Here is a 13,625-nt window from a genome sequence, read left to right as displayed (position 1 = left end):
ATAACCTGCATGCTCAAAACCACTAATGCTAATGAGTTCTGCTAATTTTTGCAAAAATGTGTTTCAGGAAAAAAATCCCTTATTGCTCTCCATGAGCTAGAACCAATAGTCCTGGGGTCTCCAATGTAGTGCCCTTGGAAACCAATGTGCCCATGGGTCCTTCTCTTGGCTGTTGCCTAGGCCTAAGCTGGACGTATTTGAACAAGTCTCAGAGAAAATGATGGCTTGCTGAAGGAGAAGGGGAATCATGCTAGGCCCTGAGAGCAATACTGCCCCTTCTTCCTCCATACCTTGACTGGCTCTTTACACAAGGAGGAGAAAAGGCTCCCAGGGCATAGTCTGAAGGCACATGAGGCAGCTACCTACCTTGCTGAAACTAAGCAGGTTTGGGTCTGGTCAGTGCTTGGAGGGGAGATCACTTGGGAACCACATATGGCCACCTTGAGTTCCATGATGGAAGAAAGGTGGGATATAAATGTAATAAATAAAATAAAATAAAAGGGCAACTAACCTGATCAAGGGGTTGGGGCATCTCCCCTATGAGGGAAGGTTACAACAGCTTACAACAGCTGGGATTGGTTAGCTTGGAAAAAAGAAGGATAAGAGGAGACATGATAGAGGTGTACAAAACAATGAATGGTGTGGAGAATGTGGATAGGGAGACCTTTTTCTCCCTCTCACATAATACTAGAATGAGGTCATACCATGAAGCTGATTAGTGGGAGATTCAGGACAGATCAATGGCTACCAGGCTTGAGGGCTATGTGCTACCTCCAGTACCAGAGGCAGTGTGCCTATGTACACCAGTTGCTGAGGAACATGGGTGGAAGGGTGCTGTTGCACTCATGTTATGCTTGTGGTTTCCTGGTCGACAGCTGGTTGGCCACTGTGTGAACAGAATGCTGGACTAAATGGACACTTGGTCTGATCCAGCATGGCTCTTCTTATGTTCTTATGACCAGCACACAAACTTAGCATGCCCACTTACACGTAATTAAAGAGAGGAATTAATTTACATCACCAAAAATGAGGACAGAAGAAGACACCAATTTGCATGGCATTTGTGTATGTGAAGTCATATGTATAGGTGCAAATGTAGAAATAATAACTACAATTTAAATAGAAATACAATGCATCTTACCATAGTGGAGAAGACTTACTAGGTGACCTGTGTGCCTGTTCAGTCTGTTGTCCAGGTCATGCTAGCCAAAGAGGACAACTTCAAGGCTCCTCTTCTCCTTCCTTATGGTTCTTTGGTTTTAAACCAGACTTGGACTGGACAGCCCTTCAAAGAGAGGACACCTTCAAGCAATCCAAAATAGAGAACTGTCCTCTGCAAAGTAGGACACCTGGTCACCCTACACAGACTCCTGGTAGAAATCCTGGGCCATTCTGACAGCTGCTAACTCAGATGGGATGTGGAAGGGTCATCTTTGGAATCCACCAGAAATGTTGTCATGGCATTTTGGGACTTTAGTTACCACCGGGCTTCATTTGGGTGTGACAGGGATAAGTTTGCCATGTGGATGCTGGCTGTGAAGTCATTCACAGGTCGTGTGTGTGTGTGTGTGTGTGTGTGTGAGACTGCTTTGCCCCTTAGGCATCATGCTGGGTAAAAATACCAGCATATGGGAAGACACTGCTGGCAGGAGCAATAGGGTTGAACCCAGAAGTGCTTTATCTCTTTAGCAAGAGATAAAGCTGAAAAATACTAGCAACCTGAGGAGCCATGTTCATGTTGATATTAATTCTGGTCACTGTTAGTCCCAAGTATCTTAATGTCAGCCAGTACTTTAGGGTTAATATTAAGCCTGAGACAGAAGTGAGACATCTAGAGAGAGAGAGAGAGAGAGAGAGAGAGAGAGAGAGAGAAAGAGAAATGAAAACCATTGGGGACAGATGAGATGTGAGCAGGAAATAGAGCCATTTGCATAAACTGACTCTAGAGATTGATTGGGCTTTAATTCACAGATAATAGGGAAGTCTTTAACCTGTAGAAATATAGCCATGAATCATGTAGTTGCTCCCACATACAGACTGCAATGGGTAGGTGTTTAGGTGACAGGCTTTGTAACTGAGAACATATTTTAGAGTTGGGTGAGACACTTTCCCCCACCCCCGCCACCCTGGAAAACATCACTCATCATATTAGAATTCTTTGAGCATCCATCAAAATTCCTGCAAACGTTTTATCTGCCCAGACCCCACCTGCTCACCCCTGGGAAATCTTTCTAATGAATGAGAGCTACCCAGGTGGACAAGAGCAGCAAATTCAGGCATCTGGCTCCTTCTCTTGATTTAATTCCTGGCAGGGGTCCACAGCTTTTGAGTGGTCTTGGTAGCCAAGCCACAATTTGTGGTAATCTGGACCTGTCCCTCTACTTTTCCCTAGACCCAGCCCATCTCCTGCTACCAACATGCTCAGCGGCCACACACACACACACACACACCCCAGCTCTGCATTCAGATGCATTGACAATGAGCCCTATTAATGTACTGACGTATACAGAAGAGTCCTCTCCATGTGAGAAGGGATCTTGGACCAATCAGGAGTTTTATGTGCATACAGGGCTGGCCCTACCATTAGGCAGGGTGAAGTAGTCAATGGTGGATGCTGCTCCATCACCACTGTTGAAGAAACAGTCTAGTCAGCTTTTGTACATGAAAAGGAAGAGGGTACTGTCTTGTTCTTCACCTCAGGCAGCGAAAGGTCTTGGGTCAACCCTGTGTGCAAACATCTGTATGAATGTAGGCCCCTTGGTATGGCCATAGAATAAATTGGTGGTGAGGCTAGGTACCACATGACTCCATCACATGTTCTTTCAACATGTGAGGGGGGTTGGGTGAACTTCCCTCATGGCAAGAGTAATTGTGGCTCCCTGATTCATGGAAATAGAAGTAACGGATGCATGCTTATTGAGACACCAACGATTGAGTAAGAGAGTTAAGACATTGATATTGTCATGGATCTGCCACAAAAGGTTGGTGGCACAGTCCTCAATGTGCTCAAAATGATTACTGAAGAAATACTGATGACTATTTCCACCACCACCACCCAAACACGCAAAAGCGAAAGCTGCCTTGTCTTAGAGCTGCAAGCCCCAGGCAATTAAGCATGTTGCATAAAAGGTAATTAGGATTCCGGAGAATTAAATAAGCAATAAGGCAACTGATACCAACAGGGAAGATACAAAGTGAGTTCACAATGAACTTTAGATAATGGTCATCAAAATGTAATCGGCAAAACAGTTTGGATAATATCCAAAGAGAAAATGCTGAGCTATAACTCAACACTAAAGGTGAAAATGATTATGGGAGAAATGGAGAGACATCAAACTGTATTATTCATAGTCAGAGTGAACTTAAAGTTTTTGCTTATCAATCAATGAGCAAAAACATTGTGTAAGATATAAACATTAAGACTGATATATAGTATCATAATATATAGTACCTAAATATTTATGTACTTAGGTTTAATGAGTAAATGTTGATTAAGAAATTGCTTTGCCAAAGGCATATATCAACATTAATTGTACCTGATTTGAAAAATACATTTTTAAGTTTTTGTATGTGTGTATTGATCTTGAAGGATTCTTTCTGAAGTCAAGATTGTGAACCTGGAGTTATAAAACCGCAATTAGTATTGACAGACTGGTGGTGAAGTAATATTTCAGAAACTGTATAAATATGGTCTGATTCGAGGGTTGGATAGTTTCTTTGATATCAAAGCTTCTTGCCTGTGATACTGTCAGACATCTCTCTAGAGAAGTCTTAGTAAGCAAAATGGGCTCGGCGGTGCTTTCTTTTGTAACAACAACAAATGCTTAGGAAATACAACTGTAGTTGCTTTTAAATACTTTACCACTTGTATTTTAATTGGGAATTTATATTTGTATCAATAAAAGAAAGATACAGATTCAAAGAGTCCTGTACTATAATTACTGTTAGTACTAAACCTGGATTGCAGCTAAGGATGTATGGATTTTATACAATCCATTCTGTCTGCATTTCATGGATTGTCAGGTGCCTTTCATTCCATTGTCCACTCAGTCATTGGCAAATCAGATTTTTCCCCATTTCCTGAATTTGCTCAAATTCACATTTGTAAAATGTGCAAATGCCACCCCCCAACACTCATGTTTATGCTTTAGCCTGGGAGGAAAATGCACATTTTTGGCTGCTGTTTTTTAAATTTTATGTAACTTTCTATGACTAAATTTGCGTAAAATTTTGGAAAGTTTTTTTTTAAACAAAAAACCACAATCTGCAAGTCCACAGGATCCATGCAACCCAGGAAAAGCTGGTCCATTGTGGAATCCATGGGTAGGATTTCATCGAAATCTGAACTCATTTGATTCCATAGCAGATTTCTCTGACATCCCTAATTGCATCCCACCAAACAATCTTAGGTATACACTTTGTTTAGAAGTGTTTTGATCTGCTGTCAGGAGTACACAGGCAGCCAAAGCCTCTGTATTTGCCCCGGGAGTGTAACCAAGTCACCTGTAGTGTTAGAGGGGCCTAGAGATCCATAATGCTTGCTTAAGTTCATTATTGGTGCAGTTCCCTTGCTAGTAGGCCTCTGAGCAAGTTGAGATGAATCAAAGGCTAATATCAAGCTGTGCCTGGGAAGTGAAGTTTGTTTGTCTTAAAGCTGCAGTTGGCTGTGCTGAGAACCAAACACTTGTAGTCTATGCTGGGAATGAACGCTAGGTGGCACTTGCTTCTGTCATGTTGCCTCATTGCTAATATGTATGGTATAAAACCCATTGTACCCCATGGCTCTGGGTTCAGAGAAGCTGTCTGATCCAACCACTGGGTACGCCTGTGTGCTGTTAGTTACTCAATAAAGTACTCCTTGTAAGTAAACCTGGATCTGATTTATCACTATCTTGATAAATTTCTGTGTCTCTATCACCTCTAAATTAAGAGTTCGAAGCCTACAGCCAGGGCAATACAATTGGTGCAGTGAGCAGGGTGCCAAGAATACTGCTATGTTCAGATTCAAAGGGAAGGAGAATGCAGTTGTCAAGGATGAGCTAGAGAAAGAAGATTTAAGGCTGTTAATTAGAGAAATGTTGCAAGACATCCTGGCCTCTAACGAGGTGTGGGAGCATGAGGCTGAAGAAGTAGCCATTAGCCTGATATGCTGAGCTCAAAAGAAGTGCCCACAGCATTCCAAGGGGTGCAACATCATCACCTCACCTGATTGAGATGAAATCCCTAAAAAGTGGAAACTAAAGATGAAGACCCAGGAGATGAGTCCGAAGAACAGAATAAAGGTGAAGAATCAGCCCCCAGGGTACGGGCTAGGCCTCTCCTAGAGTGGAAAGTGCGCCAGAGGACGGTCCCAAGGAAGAATGAAGCAGAGAGACCACATTGAAGATCTCTGTCACAGTAACAGTGTAACTGTGAACTGTTTTAGAATTTCATAGAGCCTGTAGCTACTGACCATCAGCTATATGATTTCTGAAGAGTGTTATCACTAAGCTTTTGCCATGCGACTCCCTGCAATGACGAAATCTCATTGATTTGGGTGTCCAGTGTCAGACTGCCTGAGCATGTGTGCTGAAGAGATCGAGAAACCTGGCAGCATGTTCCTGGCCAAGCAAAAACACACAGACTACTACCATGCTCCTGCAAGCTGCAACAAATTGTGTGAGCTGGGAAACCCAACCTGATTGAGAGAAAAAGAAGATATCACAGTAGCTGTCTTCAAGAACACTGAGACCTGCATAGCTGGCTAGCTGATGCTGTAAATGATGTTACAATTGCAAATTGGACTGTTTTCCTGTTTGAGACCCCAGCACAAAAAAAGCTGACCTGAGTCATTTGTCACCCCTGACAAAGCAAAGATTTGGTTGCCCTGTATCTCATCATGTCTTGTTTCAAACTTGGGATTTACAAATACAAACTGTGAAGCTTTACTTTCAAGTCCTGCAAATCACCCCGCCGCCTCCCAAAGAAAAGTAATGGCTGTGTAAAGAATGCAAGTATAAGGCGACCCCCATCTCCCTGCAGTGTCCTGAGTTTTGTTACTTTGTTTCTGTGTGCCAGGTTGAGAGAGAAGAAGGGTGTGTGTGTCATGTTGTGAATCTCTGGCTAGACTGTCTAGTGATAGATAGCCTCAAGGGTTCTTCCCCTCACTGAAGCCTCATTTTCCTTAGTCCTCATTTGAGAAGTTTACTTTTGCAAGGGGGAGGGGATCATAAATCTCTCCTTTCCTCCTTGCAAAAGAGACAGTTTTGTTGTTTTAATGTGTTTGAAATAGCTTAGATTTAGATTTCCAAGTAGACTTGGAGTAGGCCAAGTAGGCTCAGAAGCACTGGCAATGTCTATGTCAAGGACCAGCCTCAGTAACTCAGTGAAGCCTTGTAAGTTATAGCCATGATTTGGCTAGAAGTAGCCTAGAAAGGCTTAAGCCTATTCAGTTTTTAGAATGTCAGAGTCTGTGTGAGCTTATCTCTGTCAGTGTTCTCAGAGCGGAACCAGGGGGAGTCACCGCTGGTTTAGCCTTTGTGGGCAGGGAGGCTGGAAGATGTCTGTGAGAACCTGACAGAGGCAGAGTGGGATTTGCAGAAAGGTTACCCAGGTTGAAGCATCACAGCTGGACAGCTGAGCAGTGCCACTCTGTTCAGACAGAAGCCTTGCTGAAAGGCTAAAGGCCCTTGTCTGTCAAGGGATCTGGAAGGGTCACACCTTCCCCTTTGAGCTGATGCAGAGGTGGGGAGCCTTTGCTGGAAACATCTCGTCTTCATTGCCCAAAGCCTTCTTTGTTTGGATCCATCATCGTCTGGGCTTTTAGAGGCACTCTGCACATAGACTTTGAATTGTTAAAGACTTGCCATGGAAAGTACCGTGAGGCTTTTCATAGACTTGAACTCCCACTGCTGTGGATTGTGTGTCTGTGTGTTTGTAGTCAGCTCAGTGTACGGCAGGCTGGGTTTCCTCTACAACTTTGGATTTCCCTCTGCCAGAACTCATGCAGTGTAGAGTTGGCCTAGAACTCTTTCTGTGTGAGAGTATGCCCTTCCCTTCATGGGCCCTGGCCATGCAACCTGGAGGAGCAATATGATTGCTGGATCTGCTCCATCATGCCTCACCATACAATAGGTGTTTTCCAGTCATAGTGTTAGCTTTCAGTGAAAGTTTGTTGTGTGCATTTTATAATTTCTTAAATACTATGCGATATTTGCAAACGTTCTTATTGTCAGTTGCAACCCCGAATGATACTAAGTGTGGTTCCCAATAGTTTGATGTTTGTTTGTTTGTTTGTTTATTGAATTTCTTAATCGCCCATCTGGCCGGTCACTCAGCCCCTCTGGGCGATGTACAGGAATACAATTTTATAACAATAAAATTCTACTTTAAATCATATTTCTAAAAATATCCTAACCCACCCCAAATGCCTGCCTGAACAACCATTTTTTTAATGCATGGCAGAAGCTCATTAAAGAGGGGGCATGGCAGAGTTCCCTAGGGAGGAGTTCCACAGAGTGAGGGCCACCACAGAGAAGGCCCTCTCCCTAGTTCTCACCAGCCTAGCTGTCCTGGCTGATGGGACAGAGAGAAGGCCATCCGAGGCTGATCTGGTTAAGCGGCCTGTCTGGTGTTGCTGGAGGTGCTCCTTGAGATAGGCTGGGCTGGAACCATATTGGGTTTTAAAGGTCAAAACCAACATCTTGAATTTGGTGCCACCTGGGACAGAGCCTTCAAAGTTAACACGTGGAAAGCAAATAAATCCATAGAAAAAAGAGAAAGATCGGGAGAGGGACAGAGAGTCAGAGACAGAGAGAAAGAGTAAGTGACAGACAAGGCAGATGAAAGAAGGGGGGAAAGGCAAAGAGAGGAAGAGGGAGGAGGAAGGAGGCAAGGAGAAGGAACAAGTGAAGGGAAAAGAAGAGGACAAAGAGAAAGAAAAAGAGAGGGTGCCAGACCATACATGCATGCCCCAGTGAAGATGGGTGTGCACAAATTGGAGTGCCCTAGCATTAACTGGGGGCCGCGGTGGCTTAGTGGTTAAGATGCTGCTGCAGACCGGAAGGTCGGCAGGACAGCAGTTCGAGACCCAAGTGCTGCGTGACGGAGTGAGCTCCCGTCTTCAGACCCAGCTTCTGCCAACCTAGCAGCTCGAAAGCAAGAAACTGCAAGTAGATAAATAGGTACTGCTTCAGCAGGAAAGGCAACAGCGTTCCATGCACCTTGGTGTTCAGTCATGCCAGCCACATGACCACAGAAGCGTCTTCGGACAGCGCTGGCTCTTCGGCTTAGAAATGGAGATGAGCACCACATCGTACAGTCGGACACGACTGGTTGGGGACACCTTTACCTTTTAGCATTAACTAGGCTGCCCCAAATGGTAATTATTAGATCTGTGGAGAAAAAGTGTGGCCGTAGTTGCCCCCAAGGTGGATTGGAAAATGCTCCCTAGGACTGCTGTGAAGTCCCTATAGGTTTGTAGACACCTTGAAGAGCCCTTACAGAGCTTAGAGGGTGAGATGGCAACGAGACATCTTCAGTTCAGCTGATTATGCCTGGACCTTATTACCTGGGAGTGGGGTAGCCACAATAATGTACAAAGGGAACATTTTTTGAAAGGCAATGGAAACAGTATTGAACAACACTGCTGAGGCACCAGAAGCCATTGAGATAAAGATTGAGAACTGAACATGAGAACTGCTGTTTTGCAGAACTGCCTGGCCTTAGATATAATTACAGTGGCCCAGGGTCGTGTTTGTGCCATGCCTCAGCAGGAATGCTGCCTGTACATTCCTGACAAGCAAAGAAGTGTGCTAGATATATCTAGAATTGAGAGTCCAGTTAAAGAGCTCCTTAAGGTGGGAGGATGTGACTAGAAGACAAAAGAGAGCCTATCCCAAATGTGTGTCATTGGTACTGGTGTAAGGCAGAAAGGTTTAAGTAGGTGAGTTTCTGTTGAGAGAGCTTGGAAGTATAGCATGAAGGCAAACAGCCTAACTTGCAGAGAAGACAAGTGAAGGGTTAAGGCTGGTGCATGGAGCAGAGAGTTTTTATGTAGAAAGTTTGAAACATGATCTGCAAAACAGGCAGGTCAGAAAGAAAGAGAGAGAGAAAGAGAGAGATTTCTCTTCCCAAACAGGGGGAAGAAATAATAGCCCACCTTTGGGCTGTTACATATCAACAAAGTGTGATAAATCACAGTGTCAGGGCTCTGTATGTGCAAAATGAGAAGATACACCACAAAGAAGAGGAGTCCTTTGAACCAATTTCAGATTGGTTTCAAAGAGTTGGGGAGAGGGGTAGAAATAAGTGGTTGCAATAATGCTGACTGTTATTGGCAGCTTTATAGCTTTGTATGCATGCTCATATGGCTGTCGCGTTTTAAAGGAAATATTCAAGCAGATATCAACCCCCTGCTAATCAAACAGTAGGGCAAAGAAGATCTGGCCCTCTGTGTATCAACCTTTGATCATCTGAGAGTGGAATGTATTGGCCGCAGGAGTGTAACCAAATCACTTGTAGTGTTAGAGGGGCCTAGAAATCCGTAATGCTTGTTTAAGTTCATTATTGGTACAATTCCCTTGCTAGTAGGCCTCTGAGCAAGTTGAGATGAGTCAAAGGCCGATATCAAGTTGTGCCTGGGAAGTGAAGTTTGTTTGTCTTAAAGCTGCAGGTGGCTGTGCTGAGAACCAAACACTTCTAGTCTATGCTGGGAATGAATGCTAGGTGGTGCTTGCTATTGTCATGCTGCCTCATTGCTAATATGTATTGTATAAAACTCATTGTACCCCATGGCTCTGGGTTCAGAGAGGCTGTCTGATCCAACCATTGGGTACATACGCCTGTGTGCTTTAAGTGACTTAATAAAGTACTCCTTGTAAGTAAACCTGGATCTGATTTATCACTATCTTGGCACTTCTAAACTAAGAGTTTGAAGCCTACGGCTAGGGCAATACAGCTTCCCAGATTACTGAACTATAAGCAAAGTAAAACCATAACAAATATATGATCTTTATGGTTCAAAAGGATATACAAGGTGGCTCACTGAAGACCACAATAAATAATAGAACACACACAGACACACACACACACACACAATCACAAATTATAAAGCAACAACAGCCAGCAAAACCAGTATAAAACCTCAGGAGCAATACTCAGCTTAATATTGTTGTATCATCTGATCTGCCTTCAAAGCCCTCAGTCTGAGTTGATGTCTAAAACCCAGTAATGATGATCCAAAATTAATCTCCCTGAGGTCAGATTCCAAAGCTCCACTTGCCTTCCCTTGTGTGTCTTGTCTTTTTAGCTGGTAAGCCTGACAGTAAGGCCTGCCTATCTTTTTATTATGATTATGATTATGATTGATATGGGAGACACTGTTGGTCTGAAAAATGGGATAATAACATAATCGAATGAATGAATAAACAAACAAACAAACAAATAAATAAATGCTCTGCTTCCAGCATCACCTTGGAACTAGCAGGCCAGATGCAGAGGAGTGCAGCATTCCGAGACATATGTTGTCTGCCATTCCCAGAGACAATAATGCCACTGAAATAGATTCTGCTTATTTTGCATGTTGTTGCATTTCAGAGGCATTCCAAGTGCTTGCTCAGTATCCCATTCATAATCAACCAAGCAAGGAATGAGAGGGAAATCAGAAGACGTTAATAGAGGTATTGCATTTACATTTTGTGACTGGCTACTTTGATTTGAAGACCAGAGCTCAGTGAAAGAGGGCAGACCTTCTGTGCAGAAGATCCTATATTCATTCCCTGGTATTGCCACTTAGAATGTTCTCAGGTAGCAAACCTGAGACCATGGAAAGCTGCAACAGGTCATGCTGGACCAATAGAATAAGGTTAAAAGAAAAATTATGCCATACTAGTGCAATACCTTTATTAAGCCAAGTCGTCACTATATACATTTAGGGCACAATCCTAAATGCATGTTTAGCAAGAGAAGTCCTACAACACCCAGCATCCCCCAACCAGCCATCAGGCATGTTGGGAGTCATAGGACTTTTTTCTGTCCAAACATGCATAGAATTATACCCTTATTAACACAAGCTGTCTTCATCTACACTATCAGTATGTACAGTGTGTAATGTGTTGTTGACTGGTCTTCTTGGCCTTTTCCTTCTAATCCTGGTTCTACCCACTTGCTAAATGTTTTCACCTCCATTATGTCTATCTTCCCCCTTTTTCAATCAACTTTTAAACATAGTATGAATTCTACCATCTAGGATTAAACTCTTGGCATCCTATCATGTGCATTTCTGCCTTCATGGCAGGATGCAAGCACTGGTGGTAACATGCCTCTGTCTCCTATTATCACAACATAACTGGGCCCACCATGTAACATTGCGATCTAATGAGTCTAGTTTAATTGATTTATATCTCACTGTATCAGTTTGCTGTACAAGGTGGGTTTCCACCACAGCATCCAAATACAACCATCGAAACAGACAATTTACGATTTATGATCATAAAAAATATCCTAACAATGTCATATACAAGTCTCAATTACAACTGAGTTAGTAGAATTACTAATTTAAGCTGTCTTCAGCTGCACCATCAGTATGTACAAAAGCTAGGTTCCAGGGTTCTGATGCACTCAACTACCACACCATGAAATGAACGAATGGTAGGAATGTGCAGATGAAAAAGTGCTGCTATTCAGATAGCACTGGCCAGTTGCCAGTGGCTGCCTTTGAATTCCTTGGGGACAAAGTAATCAATCAGACTTGAGAGTGGACAAAACGAGCCTCTCCCATTGTCATCATGGGGAAGGGAATAGCTTTGGGTTGACATGCTAGCTGGGGCAGGCTGGGGGCTGTAGGACTTTTTTTTTGTCTAAACATGCATAGGATGGTAGCTAGGGATTTTGCGAGAGTCTGGTTGGAGCTTGAGGCTCAGCTATTTCTCACTGGCTCAGCCCCCCAGACACCAGTCCGCAGATCCCCACAGATGCCCAACTTGGTGTGTGCTGAGGTGAGCAAGTGCAGGAATCCCTGCTTGTCCATAAGTCACAATTTTGAGTAAAAACGACAGCTCTGCTATTTACGTAAGTCGCCATTAGGTCATTTACACCTGTAATTTTGCATAAATATGGCTATTTATGGCCGCCATTTTGTGCAAATGGTGACTTACATAAATAGCAGACCTGTGATTTTTATGCAAAATGGTGGCTTCAGGGATGTGGGGATGCTGGGTGCTGCTCAGCGGGCACCTGCAAACCGTCCAGCAGCTCATATGACATGCCGAACGAGGGCAGCCAGCCAGCTAGTGGGGGTCCAGCGAGCGGCACATAAAGCGGGCTCTGGTGAGTTCTCCCATCCCTCATTGCCCCCTTAGACATCCGGTTACAACCTTCCTCTTCCAGGATAAATTTAATCTTCAATCTTGCTCTGATTATTAACTAGACTGCTGTTTTCCTTAAAATTTTAAAACATATTTAATGTTTTAATATTTTCCTTGCTGTATTTATTGATTTGGTTGTTATTGTGTTGTTTTTCTTTATGGCCCCGAGGGCATTTGTCTGTTGGACAGTATATAAATTTCATAAACAAACAAACAAACCCAATGGTCACAAAATACTGTGCAAGCTTTTGAGTTCTTCAGAACTCTTCATCAGGCCAGATGGTAAACAAAGCAAAAGGGTAGGAAGAAAAAAGTAGCTAATGTTGAAGCCATGAAGCCTGGAGGGGGCTGGAGATGTTCAACTTAGCCTCTACCAGGTGCTGAGATAGTTTCAGCTTACACCTGGGACCCTCCCAAGGGTTGCTTGGAAGAAGAGACAAACAAGTAATGGTAGATTCCCAGATTGTGAAAATATAAAATCCAGCTATTTGCTGAAAATCAGTCAATCCTTAGGTGAAACACATGGGTTCCTTGGTAAGTAGAAACAGAAGCAGAGAAAAACTAGACTGTTTTTATATTGACATAGCTGGAGAAGATTTCTGATGGTGTAGTGGGTTAAAACAAAAGACAATGGAACCAAAGTGGCATAGTTTTACCTAGTACTTGGAGGAAATGCACCCTCAAAGAATAAAGTCCTAGCTTCAGTTGGTATGAGGTCATCTTCCAACAGTGTAGGAGCCCGCTGTTGAACAGCTAAACATGGTATACTCCTGGTCACACAAAAAACAAAGGTAGCTGTGTCAGAGATGAGAGAGTCTCATATGTAAGCATATCACCTCTAATATGTTGAGAGGTGAGAGATGATCTTTTAAAAAACAAAAATAAAACACACCGATTTACTTCGGCTTGACATACAGCCTATTCTCACTTGAGCACTTTAACGGAGGAGCCTCTGGGAAATCTCAGGTATTCTGGCTTTAAGTCTGTTGCCAGCTGGTCTTCTGCATTCAGAATGAAGTTCTTACCACACAGTTGCAAAATGCTTCTCTTGGGACATGTGTCCAAGGGTGCAATCCTAACTAGATAAGCGGCTGCCTCCAACCTCAGAGGTGACCACCTATCCAAAGCAAGGCAGGAGAGGCACAGGGGGGATCATTCTCTCCACACACACCCCGCCTTGCTATTTTTTTGCTAGACAGCCATTTTTGGCTGTCTAGCGGCTGGAGGGCCGACTGGGAGAGGAAGCTGCTGTACGACACATTGGATGTGTCGTACACGCAG

This window comes from Heloderma suspectum, chromosome 5, assembly GCF_057233095.1.
Source record: "Heloderma suspectum isolate Gila_16-S chromosome 5, 16-S_ref, whole genome shotgun sequence".
Taxonomy (NCBI): domain Eukaryota; kingdom Metazoa; phylum Chordata; class Lepidosauria; order Squamata; family Helodermatidae; genus Heloderma; species Heloderma suspectum.
This window is presented reverse-complemented; position numbering follows the sequence as displayed.